A 14,217-nucleotide genomic window follows, 5' to 3' on the forward strand; every position below is an offset into this window, starting at 1 on the left:
ACAAAACAAAATCATTGGGTTTTTATTTTTTTTTTTATTTTAAAAGAAAAGAAAAGAAAACAAAATCATTAACAAACCAAAACTAAACTTAACTAATATAACTATTATATGGCTTGATTGAGGTGAATAATCACTGCCTTTCTTACTTTTCAAAAACCAGAGGAGAACAAATATTACATATATGGGTTGCTTTCTATCTACTTCAACTTCTATTACATCCACGCACCAAAGTGTCAGACCACAAAAACTTTCATAAATACAATAGATAAACCTAATACAGATAAAGTTTAAGCCAAAATAAGATTACCGATTAAGAAGTCTCTTAATTTTTTCAACTTCTCATTTATCAACATCCCAACCATAGGGTATAATGAATATATATATATATATATATATATAAATAGACACACACACAATCAAACTGAAATGAAAGAGAACAAACAAATAATTAAAGAATAATTTTCTAACTTACCTAATAAAGTTAGAAATGAAATGATTTGAGATCAATCATAAAAACAATACACGGATACACAAAATTAATTTAACCAAAATACCCAAAACAAAACTAAAAAAAGTAACAACCCAAAAACTTAATCAAAACTGAAAACTCGAAAATGTGTTAAAAACACAAGAGTTGTTTAGACCCCCAATTAAAAATTACAGCTAGATTGCTTTTACTCTAACTTATCTAAGTACGAAAACAAGAGTAAATGAAGTGCAATCAACCGATACTACTCTAGTGCATAAACATGAACAACAAACAATAATAGTAAAGCACAAGAGTAAGGGAAGAGAAATGCAAATATAAGATTACACGGCGATGTGTTATTGAAGAAGAAACCAAAGAACTTGGCGAAAAACCTCTCCGCCGCCCTCCAAGCGATAAATTGATCCACTAGACAGTAAGTTGGGATACACGAATAGTAAGAGATCCTCCAAGCCTAATCTACCCAATGTACCTAATCTCTCTAAGCTCCTACTCCAACAAGGCTTCTCGGAACCGTATCTTGTCTAACTTTCCAGATCCTACAATACGCCCGATTGCATCTGCCAAGCCTCACCGGCTTCTTTTTGGCAATTCCCCAAAGCTTCCTAAGCTCCAAAATACTCTCTACACTCTAAATAGGTGTGAGTTTTGTTTGGGTACAAATCTCCTCTCAAGGTATGACAATGGAAGAGGGAAGGAGAAGAGGCTACAACGATTTCTCACTAAGGATGGGTAGCTCTCTCTCTAAAAGATGGGTGTGTGTGTTGTAGAAAACCTATCTAGGGTTTTTCTCTCTGAATGGCCTCTTTCAAATTGTGGGTAATGAGGGTATATATAGTATGGGTAAAGGGCAAGAAAGTCACACATAAAAATCTTCCAAGCAGAATGTTTCACGATTACCTCACAGGAAGGCCTTACCCGCGAGATACTCACAAAAACGACAGTCTGGCATGACTCTTTAGCTTCCAGTCATGTGCTCCTCACATGCCATTTTCGCGGGAACCCTTCTCGCGAACTTCTCGTAAGCTAGTCGCGAAATGCATTGATCTTCAATTAAGCTTGAGTCTTCACCAACTTAGTACTAAACCCAATATAATAAAATCCCACAAAATATAAGGAAATAAATTAAAGCAATTACAACACTTTTGTCATGGAATAAAGCCAACATAAAACATAGTTGTAAATCACAACTTTACAGAAACCAAAATTGTTGAAGTGATACACCATTACTTTCAAATCTCCTCCAAAACTAAATGAATTCCACAATAGCAAAAACAATCAAAATCTGAAATTTTATTTTTTTATTTGGTTGATGGATTTGCTGTGGTCAGAGAAGAATTAGAAGATGTAATTGGCCTCTTTCAATTCAAAGATGTTTCACCTATAGATGCCAACCTGTAGGCCCAAATCAATGAGACGTTAATCAAACAATCAAACTCAGAAAAAATTTATGTTCATGACTTTGATTGGATGACTGGTCAAATGCAATTAAAATATTGTATAAGAAAATATCTCGATTGAAGAACAACTACCAATTGTGTGAAGAAATTGACTGTGGTAAATTCTAATGGCTAGCTAATCCCCAAAGTGCATTCATCTCTAGAGACATTTGAGTTTCCTTCAATAGAGGAGTAAATTTGGGTTGAATCTACCAATGCATTCGCTTGTTTATAAAAGAAAAGCCAAGAATTAATGGGGGGTTTTAGGAGTTGAGAAGACGACCAAGTGTAGACTACCTAAACGTCAAGGTCATTGAGTCATAAACATTGTATTGAGATTCAAAATATTGTATTGAGATTGTAGGAGAGTAAATGTTATCTTATTTTGTTCGCCATCCTTATCCACTCTTCCAAGACAAATCCATAAGTGATTTATTCATAATTGACACTTGGAATGATAATTATGGTGTGGTCTCCACATAAATCTAGATACATGGTGCAAAATTATAACTCTAATTTGAGTTTCTCTCAACTTCACCTATTATTATATATATATATATATATATATATAGATAAAGATGTTGACAATTTAAAAAACATTTGAAACTTCAATTCCCAAAGAACATCTTAAAAATCTCCAAGGACAAGTTTTATTGTAAATAATTTAGTTGTTTATATTAAAAAGAAAAATCCTAAGAACTTAATATACATATTTGACTATTTCATGCATGGGAGTAGAAGTTTAACTATGGACGTTTCCATTAGAAACACCAAGAGGAGCCAATTAAGTTACAAAACTCATGGCATACATATTTGGTACTTAATTATCTTAAGGACAAAGTTCGGCTCTAACCATGTTTGTAGTCTTAGGCTTCAATGATCAACAAGAGATGACATTAATTAGTTCTTGTCATGTGCAACACACATGAGTTATTTAACCCAATTAACTAAGGATACGTTTGGTACACTGAATGTAGATTACATTAGGAATAGTAATTTTTATTACTAGGAATAGAAGACATTGTAATGGAATAACTATTACTATTCATAAGTTTGGTTGTTACATAAAGAAAGCTTATAAAATATGATGTATAAGGAAATTTTATATTATTGGAAATATATTAATTTTAAAACCTATTATAAGCACTAAGGAATAGCTATTACATCCATTTTAAAGAGGAATAGCTATTCTTTAATTTAAAGAATAGTTATTCCAATGTAATAACTAATTCATGTAATAAAGATGTAACCTGTAAGGACTCAATTCGTGACGGCCCCAAAATGATATTGGGTTCGCACGTTAAGGGCCCAAACAATATAATTTGTAGAGCGTGGGTTTGAAAGGCTAGGCCTTGGTCACCGGACGATGGTTAGTCGTGGTGTTCATAGCGATTTGCCCAAGGCTAAACCTGACGTGCTCAACAATAATCTATTCCGGTACATCATGAGTGACTCCGGTCTTAAGACCGTGTTCAAGGAACTTCATATCCTTATTCTTCTCCCTTTCTTAGGACTCTCTGGTCTGGAAGCCCCCCTTTTTTTGGCGCACAAGTCTTTACATTATATAGCCTTTCTCGGTTGATCCCGACCCTCCACCTGTTTATCAGGCAGGTTCCTATTCGAATACCTGTTCTATCAGCCGCCTCCCTCTGCTTTTTGTTAGTTGCACTAACCGAAACCACATTGTTCAGGCGTCTTTTCTCATTAATATGGCTAGGACGTTTGTGGGCGCATTTAATGCGGAGGTGACGTATTTACCTTGAATCACCCCCACTCTGTACCCCCATGTGGGTCCCATTCTACTCGCCTCTTCTTCTGGGGGCGTTTTGGAGGCAGCCTTCGACGAGATGTCGCTCTTCTCTTTGAAGTCTTGGGATGCCGAGGACAAGGTCATCCTCGGCTGTGTCTCTAGGCTATTTGGCCTTTCCCTACTCGTCCTTGGTAACTACCCTCCACGGCACGGGCCCTGGGCCTTAGTGGAAAGTGGGCCGGGTCGTAAGTTCTCTGGCCCCACAATAGCCCTTTTGATGGATGAGGAGAAGAAGAGGAAGAAGTAAAAGCACTAGGATGGATCTGGTGATGGGAAAGAAGAAGAAGGGGAGGCGAAAGGAGGCACCAGTAAAGGAAGAGAGGAAGAAACAGGGATACTTAATCCCTGCGTTAGCCCTGACTCCTATCACGCTGGTACCATATTAGCTATGCTCGAAAGAGAGCGGATGGTACTGATGATGAGCAACCCCAGCTCTGTTGCACCAAAAATTTGATGTGATTAACACCTGCTTCGGATTTTGCCTGAAGGAAGAGGAAAAATATCTTGAGTCTCTACCTACCCTGTCCTGACAGAGCCATCTTAAGTTTCGGAGGGACCCGGTGCTTCTGGAGAGGATGTGGTTCCTTCATCCCCGCTTTTGCCTCAAACATATCACACTCTAAAGTTTGATTATGCTGATAAGGAAAGCTTTAAGTGTAGTTGGAGGTTTAGGACTTTAGAAAGACTGATGGGTCTGTGCGTAAAGGAAATGACCTCCTGCCTTGCTTCTTATATGAAAGGCAAGATTGGTCGCATTTAATCTGTACAAATTTCCAAGGAAAGCTCAGAACGAGATAATTCCCGCTCAACTCCCAATACCGTTTACAACCATCGAATGGGCGACGCCTCGTGAAAGGAGCTTATTAAAAACGCGCCTCGTACACTGAAATGGCAGATGCGCGACGTGAGAAAAACTAAAGGAATGTCTTATGACCGAGAGTGTTTCCCAGGCAAACTAAAAGACACCGATAATAATGAAGGACAAAACTGGGTCATCCATGATACAGGCCCGATATCACCAAAACCCTCCTCCTTGACCAAGAGTTCAGGCAGCAGGATTTTGAGGGGCTATTATGGGGCCCAATAATTTGTGGCCCTGACCCACTTTTACATTAGGACCCAAAGCCCAAGCCAAGGAGAGATATAACTAAGGACATATAATAAAAGTCCAAGTAACCTTGAGACATAGCCGAGGATGACTCTATCCTTGGCATCCCCGAGGCCCTCCTGAAAAAAAGGGCAAGAACGGTATAGGAACAGTTTTGGGAAAAACCTAAAATATCTGCGTTGATAGAAAAAGGACCCCTGGACAGTATGACGACAAAGGACAAAGGAAAAGCTGCCATTACTGCCATTGAATACTCTGCACCTGACAGAATCATGCTCTTTAGCTTTTACAACCACCCCCAACCACTTTGGGTATGGGCTGATGGGACAAGTATCAGTCCTGGAAAGTCGAACCTACACGTGGACGTAGGATGAGGGGAACAGGCTAATATAAAAGGGGAAGCAAGCAGTCCGGAAAGAGGGGTTGGGAAAAAAGGCCAAGAACCAAAGCCTCCCAGACTGTCTCAAGGAAAAAGACTCCTCGAGTGAACATGGTTTAATTCTGTATGAATACCACGACTAACCACTGTTCGGTGACCAAGGCCTAGCCTTTCAAACCCACGCTTTACAAATTATATTGTTTGGGCCCTCAACGTGCGAACCCAGCACTATTTTGGGGCCGTCACGAATTGAGTTCTTACAATTGGCACCGATCATAAGAGACTTGGTAGTACACTACTCCCTTTACTTCACAGCTTATAAGGCAGAAAGTGGGGGGGTTTTCTTTCGATGTGGGACGCCTAGATTGCAAAGCATGCCGAGGTTAACCAAGGACGTTGCAAGCATGCCGAGGACGTTGCAAAGCATGCCGAGGACGGCCAAGGACATTGCTTGAATGCCTAGGACGTTGCCAAGCATGCCTTAGGTACCCACATAACCAAATGACCAAATTGATATTAAACATGAATAACTATTCTATTCTAGAAGCTATTACAACGTATCAAACATACCCTAAGTGAATCATGTAAATTACACATAACATATATATACTATTGGTGATTGAAACTTTTGTGGGGGAGGGGGGAGGGGGGTGGGGGGATTGAAACTTAAGGCTCCAAACATGTTTGAAGTCAAACATTTTCCTTATTTTAAATCTCTAAATGAGTATTAAATACAAGTTTAATATTGGAGATATTTAATAATTTTTTTAATTTGTATTTCCTTTTATACCTACTTAGTAACATCATGATAATTGATTAAAGATGCCTGGCTAGTAGCCTAGTACCTTCATCTTAGCACATATTTATTATGGTTGATAAACGCTTTTTGTTCAACATCTGTTGATTTGTAAAATATTTCATTAATTTATATCTTGAAGTATCTTCATAATTATTTTATACTATATATACCAAAATATATAATGTGTAAAAAGAAATAAAAATATCAAATCTATCACAATTTAATTTGAGCCCTTAAATGATAACTTTTTTACTCCACACCACTACTACCAACAGGCCTAGTTTACAGCATCATTTATTTCCTAAAGAAAGGAGAAAGCATGTTCCACTTTTTTTATTAGCAAGTTTGGCATAAGCTCTTTTAATTGCAATGGAAGTTTTGTTTTGTGATTCTATCTTCTCATAAGCCTCGTAATAAAGTAAAATATGATGTCCGTGCTAATAAGGTTCGATTGTACTTAAAAAGAGGTCAGAGAATATGATGCTGCTTCAGAGTTCAGAGGCTTCAGTCACTGAGAACAAATGTGATCGTGTAATACACGAGAGATCAACGATTCAACGGTGAAATAATTTGAAAATTTATATAATATCATGTACAATATAATAAAATTTTGGTCTTAAAAGTTAAAAATCATGGTCATGACCAAATAGCCACGTTGCCTTTATGCCAAATGGCTACTCTTCATTAAAGAACTTGGTAAACTACATAATTCCATATAATTTAGGGTGATTTTAAATTAAATTCTGCATTTTAAAAAGTGTAAAAGTATAAATTTTTTAATCTTTTTATACCACTGCCTCAATGAGCTACTATTAACTAAAAGTAGTAGAAATTCTTCTCCATTATTATTAAAACTTATCAAAAAAAAAAAATAAATAAATAAAAATCTTCCGTGTGAAATTATAAGGGCTATGGTACAATATCAGTCATTTAGTATTTGTTATCAAAATAGTCATAGTAAAATTAATATTATTACATAAACTCATGTAATGTCCTAATTATATGACATTATATCGTATCATATATTATATATAATAAAGGTTGTGTCCTATACACTGTGGTTGCGCCAAGTGGACAGTCTTTTTATTTTTTCCTCATTATGTCATGGGGTACACAATACTAATATTAAAGTAATTAGCAAAGTTGCTCTAAGTAAAACTCTATTACCAAATATTCAAAAACATTATGGGCACATTTGGTAGACTGTATCGATAATTACATAGGAATAGTAATAGATATTATAAGAACTATAAGATGTTGTAATGTAATATTTATTACTATTCATTTGTTTGGTAACAACACAAAAATAGAATCCTAAAGACAATGGAATGAAAAAAATTTTAAATCAAACTTAAGATATATTTTAGAAAATATTTTACTCATATAATTATATTTCCTAGAAAATAATATTTTTAAAATTTGAAGGAGAGGTTAATTATTTTTTAATATTTTTTATTTTCATGATTGTTATATGCATATGAAAAATTTGTTTATTTGGAAATATATTAATTTTAAAAATTAGTACACCTACTATGGAAGCAATTACAACCCTTTTAGAGATGAATAGTTATTCCTTACTTTAAATAAAAAAACTATTTATAAGGGATGCCCATTCCCTATAATAAAAACATAACCAAACTACTAAATAGCTAAATCATAGAAATAACTATTACATTACAGTGCATATTACAGCATGTCAAACGTACCCTAAGAAAAACGCTACTCCAATAAAAATTCTACTACTAAGAGGTTTTAGAGATTAAAAGAAATCTCATTATTTATTTTCTATTATATAAATAATTTTCCATATTATTTTTTTCTTAATAATAAAATTTTGTTCATAAAAGTCGTACTTCCACTATGTGGCTTAGTGTTTGTTTAGAATAACTTATTTAGCTGAAACTGAAAAGTCTTTGCTGAAAGTGTAAAAAATAAGTTAAAAAATAAGCTGAATAGTACAGTGAGACTCATGAATAGGATCAAAAGGTGTAGTGGGACCTATGAATAGGATCAAAAGGTGTAGTGAGACCTATGAATAGGATCAAAAGATGTAGTGGGACCTATGAATATGATCAAAAGATGTAGTGGAACCCATGAATAGCATTAAAAAGTGCAGTAAAATTCATAAATAGCAACAAAAATTAGTTAAAAGTGGAGATAAGCTGAAGAATTCAGCTTATCCCAAACACACACCTAATATAAGTTTTATAAGTCGTACAACGTACTAGTTCAACTAAAACTCATCAAAAGTTTTAAAATATTTAAAAGAAGATTTATTGTTTATTTTTAATTATTTCTTTACTATTCTTTTATATGAAAATCTTAGACTTATATTTTTTTTTAAGAAGAAATGTTAGACTTATATGAAGTGCATTGATCATGTAATATAACATAATTTTTTTTCTTTTATTTTTACTATCTATTTTATTTTTTATTATATTAATTGAAATATTTTCTATAGTTGACATATGATGCTTGACATAGGAATTAAAAATGATACTAATTTCAAAATAAATAGGTGGGCTTTTGGATTTAAAGAGTGTTGATAATTTTTTCTTCTGTAATAGAAGTGTAAGATTGTGGTTAGAAAATGTTGGAAGCTTGCGATGTGTTGCGCCGTCACATATTGTGATTATATATGTGATAACTAGTAAAACACAAGTGAGGGACACAAATCGAGTATCTAGGGCCAAAATTGCTTCTTTGAGGAAAAACGTTTATGTTCACTACACAAATACTAGTATATTTATGGTTTAAATATATTACCAAGTGGCATATATATGTTTTCTATTTTTTTTTTTAAAGTGAAAAAATATGGGTCAACCAAAACCCAACCCAGCTCGTTTTCTAACCTGCTAATTATGATGAGCTATTTTCAGCTCGAAATTATTTTCGACCCGAAGCCCGACATGACCTGACCTATTTGCCATGATTGCCTTAGGAAACAGCCTAAGTGAGCAGTACCTAAAGTTGGTATACATGCACCGAGAATGTCAAGACTCTTTTATATAAATAGGTTAATTGACAATAAATTAAATAAGGAATTAAATTACAAACTAGTGGTGAAATAAATCACAAGATAGTGGGTATATATTTTGTAACAACTATTATTATTATTTATTTTTTTTGAAACAACTAGCTAGTCTAACATAACGGGGTCAAAAGTTTAATAGTAAATTTTGGGACAAAATGGCCTTATGCCCTTTTCACCCAAATTATATAGCCTTATGTCCCACTTTTCAAACTAATTAAGGAAATGCCCCTCTTTTGTAACTCGATTTTCTCAAAATCGAGTTTAAAAAAAAAAAAAAAAATTCTGGAACCCTATGGTGACGTTTTTAAGAACCTATAGTGACGTTTTGTAACTCGATCTCCATAGGTCCTTAAAAACGTCATCATAGGTCCTTAAAAACATCACTATAGGGTTTAACTCGATTTTGAGAAAGTCGAGTTTCAAAAGAGGTGCATTTCCCTAATTAGTTTAGGAAGGGGGGCATAAGGCTATATAATTTGGGTGAAAAGGGTATAAGGCAATTTTGTCCTTAAATTTTGTGACAACATGTAATTTTTTTGACAGGATATAGAACTACTTTAATAAAAGAATTATTATATTTTTGGTTAAATGCATAATCACAACCTTTTGTATCTTTGGTTTTGTTGTCCATCGATTCTGCTCTTTGACTTGCGCCTTCTTTAATTTCTTAAAGTTCTCTTCCTCGAAACTGCAGGTACTATCTATCTCATTCTCATGGACTGTAATACTCAGCTTCCCTTCTTTCAACTTTTATCTAATGCAACTCCTCCATGGAAATTACGTGCTCCATTATGGCCTTTTGGTGAGTGTTTACCAAAACAAGGTAACTATTGCTATGATAACCGTATTGATCAAATACTAAACATTAATTATATATGCTAAGTGAAAATGGAAACGTTAGCTTGAAGCAGTTAGTCTTTTAACTTTATTCACATGCCAAGTCTGGAATCAAATGCAAACCCTTTTGTGCACTAGTAACTTGTTTTACGACAAGTTTCATGAGAACGAACAATACTATTTTCACCTTTTACAAAACAAGGTTGTTAGAATTTGAGATTTTACGAACATTTTCAATACTGATGATTGTACCTTTATCTTTATGAAGCAGGGTTGGTATTATATATGTATATCTAGCTACTTCATTCTGTAAAGTTTTGCTATGATTCCTCCTACCAACCAGTGGCTAAGGGGCCTTACCCCCTTACCTAGTTCAAAAAACATAAATGCTGATAAATGATTGATTGTCGATCCCAACAGCTTAAGTAGAATGGAGACACAAATCAAACTCAGGATCTCATAATCTAATTCCATGATAAATTACCAATTGTTACAAAAATTTAAGCTCAATCATTAATATAAGTTTCATTGGTTGTAAAACATAATTTCATCATGTGACAGATTGAAAGTACATTAAAATAATTTAGTTTAAGTAAAAATTTATTTCCAATGTTTTTAAAAAGTCAAAATTCTACTTCAACCAAAACTCTTCAACAGTTTCAAGAATTTTCTAGTCTATTATCATTTTTATTTTATGAAAAACTTACATTTACATGACGCGCATTTGTCATGTAATATAAAGCAATTTTTTCTTTTATTTTTGCTATCTATTTTATTTTTCAATATATTCATTGAAATGATTTCTATAGTTTACATATAATGCTTGAATAATTTGTGCACAAGCATGATATTAGACTATTAGTACTATATAATAAAAGTTATTTTTTATCTGTGAAGTGGCTAGTTTTTAGTTGTGCCAAGTAGTTGCACTCTCCTTATGTCAACTGACTACAATTAATTTTACGACATTAACCAGCATATCAAGGGATGGAACTATGATTAGCCTACTTAAAGCTTTAAACTAGGTAATTTTCTGAGAATTCACTTGGTATTGCTATAATATTTAGAGCTTTAGTGGTAGTGCTTTTACGATATAGAGTTTTAGGGGGTGTTTGGTTTGTGTTTTTAAACAACCATTTTTAGTTTTTAAACAACATTTCACGCATTTCAACGCACTTTTTCACCTACACGTATTTCTATAAATGTTTTCAAACAACAATTTTCAGTTTTTAAACACATGTACCAAACGGACCCTTAGTGTCTAGAACGTTTGTCAAATTGCAATAATAAAGTGTTTGAAATTGTTGTTCCCATTTGGAAACCAATAGATAAAGAGTTTCAATACGTTAAAAATGATAACAGATGACATATTGAGTGTTATTTTATTACGTCCATTTATTATTGAACAATGCATAAAATAAAAAAAAAAATAAAAAAAAAATAAAAAAAAAAAACTACAATACTTGAAGCTTGAAATTCCAGCTTAGAATAAGTCCCTGAAGCCTCTATATAGGGCCAGTAACGCAGGAGAATGTCATATAGGTAGATGAATTATGCAACACATCCCTTTCTAAAGCATGCTATTTAGTGGTAGTGCCACGTTCAGGCTAGGGTGTTCCTAGGAACACCCTGACCTGAAAAAAAAAAAAAAAAGATTATATATAATAATAAATTTTTTTTTTTATTTGTTTACCATTAAAAGAAAAATTAGGAACACTCTCAACCAAAAACGGATTTCAGACCAAAACAAAAACTCTTGATTTTCCATACAAAATAATGAAAATAAAAACCTATAATCCAAACAAAGCAGATATAGATTAGTAATGGAGGTGAGGAGACGTTGTGCTGGGTAGAGGCGGCTTGAGAAAGGAGCATGGAGGTGCTATTAGGGATGAGCGATGCTTGTTGAAAGAAGCATGGTGGTAGCGTAAAACGATGCTTGAGGAGAACATTGAGAGAGAAGAAAAGTTGTGACTAAGAAATAAGGTCGAAGAAAGAAAAGAAGAAAGAAAAAAGGAAAGTAGATCTGAAGAAAAATCTAGAAGAGACAGGATAGAGATAGGATGTAAAGCACGTGTGAAGGAGAGAAAAAAGGCTAAAGCAAAAATGACACATAAGTTAAAATAAGACCTGATGGAGAAAACAAAGGAAAAGGGAAAAAAAGTTATTAAAAATTAAATTAAATTAAAGGGTGGGCCTTGGTTTATGGTTTGGGTTATGACATGGGTATAATTTAAGGCTTGGGTTTATCACTTGATTGGCCCACTCAACTTTTAATTATATTATGCATATTAATTATACACATAACAAATTATAGAAGACAATTAATAAACAAATTAAGCAACTAAATTATGTTAGGCTAAACAATAATGAAACAATATATTATAAAAGACAAACAAATTAAATTATGTTAGGTTAAACAATAATTAATAATTTTATAATTAATGAAACAACAATATAACAAATTATAGTTTATAAAAGACAAACAAATTAATGAAACAACTAAACAACAATAATTAATAATTTTATTAATATTTCAAATGAATTTATAGTTTATTGTTTATTCTTTTGCTAGAATTATGGACAAATATTTGATAAGAAAACCACGTAGAAGGCAATTATAAATTTTATGTATTTGCGTATTTTTTTTTTATTGTTGTTGTTGTCAATATACAAAATTTTCTTTTTATTAGATTGTGTAATTTATGCTTATTGAAGAACACCCTAAAAAAAATTCCTGGGGCCACCACTGATTGCTATTTGGTGATGCTTGCTTAATTGCTTTCCCATTTTTTATTCATAAAGTTACGTACTCTTTCTAAAATATCATATAGAAAATTAACAACTTTTCTTTTTCTTCCAAGCAAACTCTCTTCCTTACACTTTTTCCACCAGTATATGGCATAAACCTTTTTGACTCATGAATAATGCTATGTTTCGAAGTTTGGAGGAAGAGAAAAGTAGAGGAGAATGGTTACCCTTCATCTTGTTTGGAAATTTTTAAAATTAAATAAGGAAGAAAAGAATAATTAGATCTTCCTTTTGTAATTACTATAACTGGTGAAGGGTAAATTAGGTAATTCAAAATGTTTAATTAGATATGCAATCACTCTTCTCTACTCCCCCTCCAAATCCCTCCAATTTTGGAGAATTAAAAATAAGGAATTAGAAGTTCTTAAAATCCTTCTAAACCCCTCCAAACCCCCCCCCCCTCCTCTTAAAAAACATCTAAACAGGGTAAATTAAATTTGGCATAAGCAATTATCAACTAGCATATATTGTATGGGGATTATAATTTAATTTGTTAGGGTATTATTTAGAGGATCTGGATAATGTTTAGCTCTAGTGCTCTAGTGCACGAGAGCCACTTGATTTGGACACGTAGCAAAAATCGAACACTTGTCAGTATAGATAGAGTTAAGGAGTGACTCCTCCTAAAAAAACTAGAGTAATACTACAGACACAAACTATTTTACAATATTTATACAAACTGCTGATGTGGCTTTAGTAATTTTCAAATAATCATTGTTAAATATAAATGTGTTATTAGTGGTAGACCCATATTAGAACTAATAAATATTTGCCACATCAATAGTTTATAAAAATGTTAAAAATAGTTTGTGACTATAGTATTACTCAAAAAGCTAATGAAGTACTGGTATATATAACCTCTTAAATGCTTTGCCTCCCCTTACCTAAAAGAACAAAAAGTAATCCCTAATTACATAAAAAAATAAAAATAAAAACTCTAACACTAAAAAGGAGAGGAAAAACATGGAGGCATTCATGGCACTTTATTCCATTTTTTAACCAAAACTAACATCATTATTATTTTAAAAAAGGCCCATATTTATTGCACACACTTCTGCAAATACAAACTGCCCAAATATTGTATAACAAGTTTTTCACTTAAAAAGCTTTGATTTTCTCCCAAGATTTAGCGTGTCACTATTCACGACACTTTGGAAGTTTATCTCTAATTTTTCTTTTTCATTTTTTTGGTACAAGGTATTTTTGAGATTTTGATATTTAGCTGTGGCTATTTTAAACATTACATAATGGAATATTATAGATATCAAACCGAGTCCATGTCAAAGACAATGGAGAATATTCTAAAATTCTAGACATTATGCAATGGAATATTCTAGATATCAACCCAGGTTCATGTTGAAGATTGTAAAGTTGTGATTTACAACTATATTTTATGTTGGCTTTATTCCAAGATAAAAAGTGTTGTAATTGCTTTAATTTATTTCCTTGTACTTTGTGGGATTTTATTGTATTGGGTTTAGTATTAAGTTGGTAAATACTCAAGCTTAATTAA

Source organism: Quercus lobata, chromosome 7 (assembly GCF_001633185.2).
Source record: "Quercus lobata isolate SW786 chromosome 7, ValleyOak3.0 Primary Assembly, whole genome shotgun sequence".
Lineage (NCBI taxonomy): Eukaryota > Viridiplantae > Streptophyta > Magnoliopsida > Fagales > Fagaceae > Quercus > Quercus lobata.